We start from the raw sequence: 13100 nt of genomic DNA on the forward strand, positions 1-13100 counted from the left end.
ACAACAATAGCAGAGGATCTTGATTTTGAACCTATGTTTGCACCTCAACAATTCATTCATCCTCAAAAAAAACTTAAGACAGTCTTGAAGATGATGATCCTATTCTCGATCCAAAAGAAAGATTTAAAGTTGAATGTTTCTATTGTATTTTGGATGTAGCTATAACTTCCATTGAAGAAAGATTTTATCCGTTGCATGGTCATTGTGAAACTTTTGAATTTTTATACCATATTGGAAATATTAAAAATCAGTTTTCCAAAGAAGACCTCATGAAGCACTGCCAAGACGTACATTTAGTGCTCAGTACTGATAACGCTGCTGACATTGATGGAGTAGAATGGTATGATGAATTAATAGCTTTATCAGAGCTAATAAATCCTAAAACTTCTCTAAAAGTATTAGAATTTATAGCAAGAAATGATATTTTCACTCCAAACACTGCTATAGCATTATGCCCTTTTTTAACATTACCAGTATCTACGGCTTCTGGTAAGCGCAGTTTCTCAAAACTGAAGTTACTAAAACGTTATTTGAGGTCCACCATGTCTCAAAATCGTTTATCAGGACTTGCACTAATTTCAATTGAAAGTACCATTGCAAAAAATTTAGATTTCATAGAATTATTAAAAGACTATGCAAGTATAAAAACCAGAAAAATTCAGTTCATATACATTCTTTAAATTATGAGAAACTGGGCACACTGGAAGTCACTAACATTTTTCATTACAGTGTATAGTTGAACCGAAATTGTTTGTAATTGTGATTTTGTTAAAATTAAATGAGTACACTAGAAGGAAATTGTTTTATTTCACTAACCATAAATTCTCTGTTTTCATTTTTTAAAAAAATTTAAACAGTCAAAACCCCCCAAAACAAAAACAAAAAAATTGCAAAGTACAAACGTGTAAAAGCGAAAATAAAGGGGGGGAGAGCAGCCAAATTTATTTTTGCTTGGGGCAGCAAAAAAACCTAGAGCCAGCCCTCCTAGTGAATTCAAGTGCCAAAGTTGAGATATTAAAGGGGCCTGATTTTTCATATGATGCATGCTCAGCATTTTCTGAAAATCAAGCCCCTGTAGGCTTCTCTTTACTGCAAAGTTAGCTAATGGGCTTCTTTTTACTGCAAATGTTCTTGTTAACTGGACCCCTACCCGTACACAAAACCCTCTCACTCATGTTCAAGAGGTGCTAGTATAAACCACACAGTTCCTACAGCAGCCTTTGAGATATACATATTGGCCCAAAGAAAGGGAGAGGAGCAGTGGGGAGGAGATTGGATTTTAACCGAATACTCTGTGTTTCTGCACATATAGAGTGCAGAACATAGCATCTCAGCTAAAAGGGCCCAGAAACACCCAGATGAAGAGCATGGCAGTTATTGCACATGCTCAGTAGCTGTTTCTGAATAGATTTTAATTGTAGGCAAGTGTAATACCAACACACCCCAGTCGTCAGCGGGCAGGATCAAACTGGGCACCTCTGGAGCTTAGTGCATGAGCCTCTACAGCATGAACTAAAAGCCCACTGGCTGTTAACTCAGGCTGTAGAGCAGACTCATTTTATCTCTCTCTCTTTAAGTGGTCTCCGTGTCACTAGAGGGGACAGAACACCACACCCAGAAGGTGTATGGGTTACATATCTCTAGCTAAAGAAACATGTTCTGAGCTTCAGAGACTTCCCAGTTGAAATCCTGGATGGGACCCCACTTGTAACGCCAATAGATCCTGGTCGTCAGTGGGTAGGATCAAACCTGGGACCTCTGGAGCTTAGTGCATGAGCCTCTACTGCATGTGCTAAAAGCCAACTGGTGGTTCGCTAAGGCTGTAGAGCAGACTCATTAATTGCTCTCTAAGTGGTCTCAATGCCACTAGATGGGCCAGAACACCATATCCAGGAGGTGTGTGTGTTACACAAATGGTCTTGCAGGTCGCCCACATATTACCCATTTGAAAACTGAGCCAGTTAGGTCTCGGGGGAAGGTTATAATATAGGCATTAAAGACAGCTGTGAATTCAGTGTCTGATCCCTGCAGGATCAAGAGCTGCATCTGCTATGATGGCAAGGTCCCAGTCCCTGAACTAATTTGTATTCAGATGAGTGCTGTTCTGGCTTTATGTGCTAGGGAAGTCCTCCATTTGAATAATGTTTGGTCAACCCTGGTGTCTGTTAAGGACCTAGAGACATTTGTCACCCCTAGACGCTACACAACCTATGGAATTTAAATTTAACTACTGCTTTAAACTGGGATTTTATCTCTACTAAAGAGAGAATGGGGTAGCACGTGGTGACGGTTTGTAAATTCTTACCTGACTTCCCTGGAGAGAAGAAGATGCTGAACAACACAAAGTCTTCTAAAAATCCAGGAACTGGATATTTTGTAGGCTGATCCCAATAACTGCGCCGCACTGAATACAGGCTACACATTTCTGTTTCACTAGTGACTGAAGACCAGTCAGCTATTAAACAAAGGGCTGGAATACTGGCAGCTGTGGACCATTTGTTTCCTGACAGGGCTCTGAAGTTTATGGAGAAGGACTGAGATGCAGCCATATTTCTCCTGCTCTGAAGACTCCAACCTTACATGTAAATATGTGCTACAGTAACAAAATAGAGAAGTCTGTATAAAGGCGACCAGGAGATTTATGGCCTCAAAGATTTTTTTTAAGAGTTACTCATCAGATTCCAAATATTATTAACCTGTTCTGTGTGCAGTAAATGTTTGTTTACTAAGAAAAGCTATGGCACTTTCTCTTTGAAGTTGACTTGGAACTATGACTTATTGCCAGCTTTTCAGGGGTTTAAATATAGTATCCCTGAGGCTTAACGCTATGTGATGGTTTCTGAAAAGTTTTGAAAACACAGAACTCTAACCTGTACTTCAGCAAAGAGTGCAGCTGAGGTTCAGGAAGACGGGGGGAGGGTGGGAGGGTGTAAAGGAGTTGAACATAATATTGCCTCAGCATCCTCCTAACACCAAGTTGGCAGGCACCAACAGTGACTAAAGCGCTAGTGAATATGACTCATCAGCTGCTAATGTAATGTATGTGCTTTCATTGCAGCATTTCCTGTGTAAATAAGAGAAGAAACAATGGCGAGGATATACAGATTCTTGATTATAAGAACTTGAGAATGGCCATACTGAATCAGACCAATGATCCATCTAGTCCAGTATCCTGGCTTCTGACAGTGGCAGGTGCCGGATGCTTCAGAGGGAATGAACAGAACAGAGCAATTATCGAATGATACGTCCTCTGTCATCCAGTCCCAGCTTCTGGCAGTCAGAGATGGGGTTGAGTCCCTGACCCTCTTGGCTAACAGCCATTGATGGACCTATCCTTCATGATCTTAGCCAGTTTTTTTTTTAAACCCAGTTATAATTTTGGCCTTCATAACATCTCCTGGCAATGATTTCCACAGATTGATTTGAGATGGGGTGACCAGAACTGCACACGGTATTCAAAGCGTAGGCGTGTGATGAGGTTTACAAACCCCACAGGGGAGAGCAAGAGGTTAAGGAGAGCAGAGCAGTTCCGAGGCAGGCAGTGACAGGGAGCAGACAGCTGCTGTGAGGGGAAAGTACATCCCGGGAGCTGATTGCCTGAGACCTGACAACACAGACCTGTACAAACCCACAAAGCAGAGGCAAGGTATTGAGTGTGCAGGTCTGAGATTAGTTTGGAGTGATTTACTCTGGAACGCGAAAGGGGACGGGGTAGGAAGAAGCCCAAGGGGGCTGTAGCTTAGCATCCCAAGGTGTTGAGTGTACCTGCCCACCATTGGGCCCTGGACTGGAGCCCGGTGGAGTGGGAGGGCCCGGCCTCCTCTACCCACTCTGAGAGGATGTTACAATGCCAGGAATCTTCAACTAAAGAGAGAGACCAGCTGGAAAAGGCCTTGACTATTCAAGGCCTAGCACTCCCCTTCCTTCCCCCCCCCCCGCAAATCCCTGTGCTAAAGTGGAGGACTGGAAACCCTTGGGGCAGGGTCACTGAAGGACTGGACAATGGCAATGCTTTCAATGGGAAGACGCCCTGCCTACTCCTGCCTAACCACTAGGCAGCACTGTTGGTGGTTGTGTAGCTTCTACAGGGCATATCATGGATTTATATAGTGACATATGATATTTATTGTCTGATTATTTCTCCCTTTCCTAATGGTTCCAAACATTCTGTTAGCTATTTTGACTGCTGCTTCACATTAAGAAAATGTTTTCAGAGAACTATCCATAAGGACTCCAAGATCTCTTTTTTAAGTGGTAACAGATAATTTAGGTCCTATCATTTTGTATGTATAACTGGGATTATATTTTCTAGTGTGCATTACTTTGCATTTGTCAACATTGAAGTTCATCTGCCATTTTTTTACCCAGTTCTGTGAGATTCCTTTGTAACTCTTTGCAGTCAGATTTGAACTTACCTATCTCACATAATTTTGTACCATCTGCAAATTTTGCCACCTTACCCTTGTCCACAGCTTTTTTGATACCCTCAAAGAATTCTAATAAATTGGTGAAGCGTGATTTCCCCTTACAAAAACTGTGTTGTCTCTTCCCCACTATATTGTGTTCCTCTGTGTGTCCAATAACACTGTTCTTTACTATAATTTCAACCAGTTTGCCTAGTACTGAAGTTAGGCTTATTGGCCTGTAATTGTCAGAATAACCTCTAGAGCCTTTTTTAAAAATCAGCATTACATTGGCTATCCTCCAATCATCTGGTACAGAGGCTAATTTTAATGATAGGTTACATGCTACGTTAGTAGTTCTGCAATTTCATATTTGAGTTCCTTCAGAACCCTTGGGTGAATACCATCTGGTCCTGGTGACTTATTACTGAATAATTTATCTATTTGTTTCAAAACGTCCTCTGTTGACACCTCAATCTGGGACAGTTCCTCAGGTTATCACTGAAAAAGACTGACTCTTGTGTGGGAATCTTCCCCCACATCCTCTTCTGTGAACAATGTAAAGTATTCATTTAGCTTCTCCACAACAGCCTTGTCTCTTCCTAATCACCGGGGTCCCTTCCCTCAGAGAGATATCTTCAGTGCAAGAGGATACCATGACAGCATCTGGAAGGAGGGTCCCAACTATGGAATCATTTCCCTCTGCTCTAGCTTGATGTTCCCCTTCCCCGAGACTTTCATCCTCCTCAATAGGCTGTCAGACTGGGGATGGCACCACTCTACTTTGCCCCAGAAAGTCTTGACGATGTACCTCTCTATCTCTCTTAGCTCCTCCAGTTCAGCCACTCTTGTCTCAAGAGCCTGTACTCAGTCTCTGAGGGCCACGAGTTGCCTGCACTGAATGGAAACATGCCACCTGCCCACAAGGCAGGTAATCATACATCCTGCATTCAGTGCAATAAACTGGAAAGCCCCCATTCTGCTACTGGACTTCTGCCTGCATTATTTTTACTCTCTGTTTGTTTGTTTGTTTGTTTGTTTGTTTGTTTGTTTGTTTGTTTGTTTTGGGGAAGGGCTTGTTTTTCTTGGAGGGGGGTGTTATAGACCTAAGTTAAGAGATTGTTAGGTACATCCGTTCCCAAGCTCCCTCACTATAAACTTTCATCAAGCAGGCACACAGCAACAAACAAGCTATCAGACAACAAACTCATCCCCAGGGTTGCATAGTCACTCCTTCTTCACATGGAGAACACCCTCACAAAACTCCCCTGTTTGCTGCTCCTATTCACTAGCTAGTTTTGTTTTGGGGTACTCTGTGTGTCTGTAGTCTTGACAGAGCCAGGCTGGGTGACTCTGTTAAGTGGTCTGGAGTCATCTAGAAATTGGACACGGGAGGCACTAGGTGTGCTCATTAGCTGTTTGAAGCTATGTGGGTTACTTCCATTGTGGGCAAGGAGACTGGCAGGACACACTCAGAATCATCTCTGAGAACTGAACCAATGGGAATGCATGGGGAGGGGGAGGAGTATATAAATAGGAGGTGTGGAAGCCAGACAGGAGGGTTCAGTAGTGAAGCGGGGCAAGGACCAGAAGGGTCTGCTGTGTGGAAAATGTTCAAGGCATTTGCCAGTTTTGCTGGGTTAGACTGCAGGCTCCCCTACCCAATGGAGAAGAGGACTAGAACTGCTTCAGACAGTGCAAATTGTAGACTGTCTTTGTAAAGGTTCAAGGGGAATTTGAAGGAGACAGTGGGATTATTGCTTGTTTCCCAACTTTAAGTAGCTGCTGTACACATAAAGGGTTTGGCCACCATTCCACAGAGACTGAGCAAGGTAAATCCTCCCAGAGAAAAGCCAAAGGGGAGTGTATATATGTGAGTGTGCATAATTATATTTTGCACTTGTCTTGAGATAGTAAGAAATAATAAAACTTGGGGAAATCCCCTGAAAGTGATGTCTAGAGATAAGAGTTGGTATTGAAAATATTCATTAGTAAGTATTTTTCTCTAGAGATTGCCAGTGTCCTATAAGAGATTTAATTCTGTGTGTATATATATATATGTCTTGAAAAGACTCAAGTCTGGTTTCTGCCATAGCAGAAAGGTAAACTGAGGATCAGGAAAGCATAGTGTTTTCCCCAAGTCTGTTAAAGTAACACAAACATTTTGTAAGGTGGATACAGGCTAGTGCTGCAACACAATGCTTGAGGGCTTTTAGTTCTCCAGTGCCTTCCATAATTCCCCCAGTGCCCTTCTATAACTTCCTCTTCCCCTTCTGCCCCCTCATTTACTTATTCCCTGCTTCGAGACTGGAAGTCACCTACCATTTCATATATGCTGGTTTGGCATTTAAACCACACAAGTTATTCTTCCAAAAACTAAGGCACCCAGAATCACTAGTTCCTTTTGAAAAATTTATCCTGTTGGCTCTTACATGTTAGATCTGTTACATCTGGACCCAGAAACTTGCCAGTGAAGACATGGACAGAGAGCTTATTTATTCAGCTGCTGTGTTGCTTCTTGCTCTGCCACACTCTACTGCTCCACTACTAGGGGACTTGATATACAGATGCCCTCTAGGCATGGGACATGTATAATTACATCACCTACATTATTGTCCTCCCCCTCTTGTGAGTTGTTACCTTCCCAAACATGTCTAGCCCCATATTATAAATTGCAACTGTAACTAAGTAGGTCAGAATATGCTACCTGAGCTCTCAGAGAGAGTGAGAGGATCATGCTGCCTTGTGCCGCTCATCAGTCTTAACTCTCAACTATTTCAACTATAGATTGAGTCTCTCAGGAGGTTCTTTTGGTGCCCAGAGTAGCATCTTTCAGGTTCTGGAGTAGACACTCGAACAGATGCTTTGGATAACAATTCAAGTTGAGATTCCGCTGTGCTAGAAAATGGAACTACAGTGTCCTGAACTTCAGAATTTGGATCAGCCAGATCAGGTACAATCAGTGTCTCAACATTTTGTTTTGGGGGTAAATACCAAATCTGCTCAATGTGGCTATGCCATATCACATCGGTGTCACTGAGATGGCATACAAATAAGGTCCCTTCTCAGCTCAGATGGCGCCAAGAATCCACTTATGGTTGCCTCTGTAATCTCAAGCGAGAACATTTTGTCTCATCTGTAACTCTCTAATTGAAGAGTATCCATGGTCCTTTGCTTGATCAATCTGCTTCTCAGATCAGGTTTTAACAAAGACATCATGTCCTAAGAACAACTTGCAGGTGACTGGTTTGTCGTTGCACGCACAGCATTCTGATATGCCAGTAAGAAATTTGTAAGTGTGGCCTGTAATGAACCTGGTTGCTCTGTTACAGCTCTCAAAGCTTGTTTCATGGTTTGAATAAAGCATTGAAGATGTTTTCTTATTGCTGGACCAGGTACTCCAAGTACTACCTACAGCTTGGTAGTACTTGGAATACCTGGTCCATTGCCCTCTGCCAGACTGCTGGGGTGGATGCCACTCCAAATACCAGTTGGTTGTACTGGAACAAGCCTTTTTCAGTGTTGATGATGAGGAATTTCCTTGATCCTTTCTCTACTTCCATTTGCAGATAAGCCTAAGCTAAGTCCAGTTTGCTGAATTCCTTCACTCTGTCCAGCAATAAGAAAACATCTTCAATGCGAGGTAAAGTGTATTACTCTGTCCGAAGCATGGGATTAATGGTCACCTTAAAATCACCTCAAAGTCTTATTGCAGCATTCTTCTTGATGATAGGAACAATGAGAGTCACCCATTCATTCCAGTTGAATTGCATCTCTGATGGCAAGTGGTACTTGTTGTGCCTTCAAAAACTGAGTGTTTGCCCTTCTGTCAGAATGATGTTGGCTTTGATGCCCTTCAGGTGCCCAATGCACTTCTGAAACACTGGAACAGCGCTAGATAAAATCTCTTCCAGCTTCTGTTGGGAGTTTGAATAGCCTTGATGGACTGCCAATCCAAGAGAATGCTCTTCAGCCAACTTCATCTAAACAGCACTGGTCCCATTTTTATGATGTAGAGGTCCAAGTCATGGCACTGAGCACTGTACTGCAAATTTACTCTGCGTACTCCTAATAGGGTGAATTTCTTTCCTATGTACATCTTCAACATAATGTCAGTCCTCTTCAACTTGCTGTTGCTGGAGGTTTACAGGAATTCTCCCACCAACAGAAGCTGGTCTAATAAAAGATATAACCTCACCTACCTTGTCTCTTTAATACATGACTACATTGAAATTGACTAAGTCTTCCTCACTGCTATCAGCTTCTGCTTGCAAAACATGTACCTTGTGGTATGTTGCTGGTCTCCTCTTCTTGTCATTTAGCATTTTGTTATTTGTGGCAGACCTGCAGACCACTTGGATAGGTCCCTTTTTGTCACAGTGCCAGCAGTCTTCAGGCTGGTAATGTCTTTCTGTTGCACTATGTTCACCCTTACCACAGTGATAGCAATTTCCCTGTGATTCTGTCTTGTCTTTTCAGCTTGTAATGTAATATAATGTGTGTGTAGAGTGTTCACTCTTAGAATCATAGAATCAAAGAATATCAGAGTTGGAAGGGACCTCAGGAGATCATCTAGTCCAACCCCCTGCTCAAAGCAGGACCAATCCCCAATTTTTGCCCCAGATCCCTAAATGTCCCCCTCAACCCAAAAACAGAGGAGTCCTTGTGAGACTAACAAATTTATTTGGGCATAAGCTTTCGTGGGCTAGAACCCACTTCATCAGATGCATGGAGTAGAAAATACAGGAGCAGGTATAAATACATGAAAAGATGGAAGTTGCCTTACCGTGTGAGGTCAGTCTAATGAGACAATTCAATTAACAGTAGGATACCAAGGGAGGAAAAATAACTTTTGAAGTGGTAATGAGAGTGGCCCATTTCAAACAGTTGACAAGAAGGTGTGAGTAACAGTAGGGAGAAATTAGTATGGGGGAAATTAGGTTTAGGTTTTGTATTGACCCAACCATTCCCAGTCTTTATTCAGGCCTAATGTGATGGTGTCCAGTTTGCAAATTAATTCAAGCTCTTCAGTTTCACATTGTAGTCTGTTTTTAAAGTTTTTTGTTGAAGAATTGCCACTTTTAGATCTGTTATTCTGGGTCACTTCATCTCTGATACCACATACCAGTTGATCTCTCAGGGCAACTTGCAGGGTATCTCCAAAATTGCAGCATTCTGCTAATCTTTGTAGTGTAGCTCCATATGTGATGGAGTTTCTTCTTCCTACTGATTGCATTTGTAGAATCTAACGTACTGAGCTATCTACAAAGGTTTTGGTGCAAAATGCTCCTGTAATATTGTCACTAATTTCCAATTGTCTTGATACATGGCTTGTCTGAAGACGTCAGACTGTCTGCCTTGCCATCCATATCATTCATCAATGCAGGTAATTGCTTCTCATTTGGCTTGACCTGGAGCTCAAAATATTGCTCCAGTCACTCAATGTACATAGACTTCTACTGGTCTGTCAAATATGTCCATATATTCTTTTGGGGACCCCATGATGTCACAGCCTGCAAAACTGTTTTCACTATCAGCTGTTTAACTAATGCTGCCTCTTTAAATCTTAGTAAGGCTGTTGAAGCCACCTTGTCTAGCTGTAGTGATAGAGTGTGCTCCCTTCCTTCCCTCAGTAAGGCTTGCCGCTGGGGAACCATATACTGCACCCGTTCCATCACCCTTTAGCCAGGCTGCACTCACGGGCTCCGGATACTGGAGGACAGTTAAAACAACAGCTGCAGCATGAGCCCAGCCTCCTCGGTGCCACTGTTAGATCTGTTACATCTGAACCCAGGAACTTGCCAATTAGGACATGGACAGGGAGCTAAGTAACCTTTGCTGCTTTATTCAGCAGCTGTGCTGCTTCTTGCTCCACCACACTCTACTGCTCCACCATTAGGGATCTTGCTACATACAGATGCCCTCTAATGGTTAGGCATGGGACATGCGCACTTACATTGCATGCGTTATATTAAACAGCTCATAGATTTACAGCCTTTAAGGTCAGAAGGGACCATCATGATTATCTAGTCAGACTCCTGCACATTGCAGGCTGCAGAACTTCACCCACCCACTCCTGTAGTAGGCCATAACCATTGGCTGTGTTACTGAAGCCTTTAAATCAAGATTTGAAAGACCTCAAGTTACAGAGAGTCCATCTTGCATAATGACAGGTTTCAGAGTAGCAGCTGTGTTAGTCTGTATTCGCAAAAAGAAAAGGAGTACTTGTGGCACCTTAGAGACTAACAAATTTATTTGAGCATAAGCTTTCGTGAGCTACATCTCACTTCATCGGATGACCCCAAATATGGTGATAAGTTAGACCAGAAGCGGGCAAACCTTTTGGCCTGTGGGCCACATCGGGTATCCAATATTGTATGGAGGGCCAGTTAGGGGAGGCTGTGCGTCTGGCCCCCACCCTCTCTCCGACCCACCCTGCTTCTCACTCCCTGATGGCCCCACCGGGACTCCTGCCCCATCCAACCCCCTCTGTTCCTTGTACCCTGACGGACTCCTGCCCCATCCACCCCGCCCTGTCCCCTGACCGCCCCTGGACACCCCACCCCTGAATGCCCCCCACTGCCCCATCCAACCCCTCCTCTCATTCCTGACTGCCCCCCCAGGACCTCTACCCCATCCAACCACCCCTTCTCCCTGACTGCCCCTGGAACCCCTGCCTCCGACTGCCCCTCATTGCCCCATCAAACCCCCTCTCTCCTTCCTGACTGCCCCCCTGGAACCCTTGCCCCCATTCAACCCCCCTGTTCCCCGCCCTCTGATTGTCCCGACCCCTATCCAAACCGCCACCTCCTGACCACCACCCCAAACTCCCTGCCCTCTATCCAACCACCCCTGCTCTCTGCCCCCTTATTGCGCTGCCTGGAGCACCAGGGGCTGGCAGCGCTACAACCGCACTGTCCAGAGCACCAGGACAGGCAGCCACGCTGCCCGGCTGGAGCCAGCCACCTCCTCACAGCACAGAGCACCGGGTCAGGACATGGCTCTGCAGCTGTGCTGCCAAGCAAGAGCTCACTGCCCAGAGCATTGTGCCGGCAGCGCAGTGAGCTGAGTCTTTGGGGGGAGGGGGAACAGCAGGGGAGGGGCTGGGGCCTAGCCTCCTGGGCCAGGAGCTCAGGGGCCAGGCAGGAGGGTCCCACGGGCCGGATGTGGCCTGCGGGCCGTAGTTTGTCCACCTCTGAGTTAGACCCTGAGCATGTGGGCAAAACCCACTAGCCAGACACCTAGGAAAGAATTCTCTGTAGTAACTCAGAGACCTCCCCATCTAGTATCACATCTCAGGCTGTTGGTGATATTTGCTAATAGCAGTCGCAGACGGGTCATTTGCCATTGTAGGCAATCTTATAATACAGCCCTCTCCATAATCTTATCAAGGTCAAGGTTTTGCCCCCATCTTCTCCAATTTAACTCATAATTTCCCATGTGAAACTGTATCAAATACTTACTTGCTATTAGAAAAGGAGTACTTGTGGCACCTTAGAGACTAACAAATTTATTTGAGCATAAGCTTTCGTGAGCTACAGCTCACTTCATCGGATGCATCAGATGAAGTGAGCTGTAGCTCACGAAAGCTTATGATCAAATAAATTTGTTAGTCTCTAAGGTGCCACAAGTACTCCTTTTCTTTTTGAGAATACAGACTAACACGGCTGCTTCTCTGAAACCTTACTTGCTATTGAGTTTGCAATTTCATCTGCCAGTTCCTTTAATATTCTTGGATGGAAATTATCTATTCTACTTTATTTAGTTCCATTAAACTTGAGGATTTTGGCCTCCACCTTGGATGTGGTAATTTCTACTTCCATATCCTTGTTCTCATTAGCCACCCTGCCACTGCTCTCAAGCTCCTCAATGCTCTTATTAAAAACTGAGGCCAAGTATTTGTTTAGGTGATGCACCGTGCCTAGATAATCTTTAATCTCCACCCCATCCTCAATGCTTAGCAATATCACTTCTTCTTTCCTTGTTTTCTTTTTATTTATCTGGCTAAAGAACCTTTTATTATTGGTTTTAATTTCCAAGTTCCAACTCTGCCTAGCTTTTAGCAGTTTTCATCTCTTCCCTACACTTTTTGACCATCAAGATGCAGCTTTCCTTGATGATCCTTTGAATCTTCCATTCCTTGTAGGCTTTCTTCTTTCTCATATTAAACTGTTTGAGATGATTATTCATCCAGTTTGGTCTGCAACCCTTCCCTACTAATTTTTTGCCCTTGCTTGGGATACAGGCTTCAGATAGCTTCCTTTTTTGTGTTAGCAAAGAGACCAGAGATGACCAAATTAATCTCTGGAAACAGATTGGGCTCATCCTATTTCCGGCTTCCTTTTGATGAATAAGCAAAGCCTAAAAGGTTGTTTCAGTTTTATGGGGGGAGGGGACGGGTTAGTTGTTTTAAAATTAGAATGTCAGGTTTTGTGTAGGATGCAAGATCTTTACTAAATGGAGAACTAGTGAAATGATGGCCTCCAGGGTGTGCCAAAATGTCATATTTTTAGTCAAGTATGCAATTGTACACTTGCATGCACAATGGCATTCTTCATGTGATGTGACCTTGTACCCTTCTCAACTCAATTGCTCAACATTCACCTTCTTAGCTCCTGTGATGCCATCAGTGGTGTGCCCTCAGTGCATGCCAGATCACGCTATGTGGAGGATGACATTTTGTTCACACATTCAGGA

Source organism: Dermochelys coriacea, chromosome 1 (genome assembly GCF_009764565.3).
Source record: "Dermochelys coriacea isolate rDerCor1 chromosome 1, rDerCor1.pri.v4, whole genome shotgun sequence".
In the NCBI taxonomy this organism is placed as follows: Eukaryota; Metazoa; Chordata; order Testudines; family Dermochelyidae; genus Dermochelys; species Dermochelys coriacea.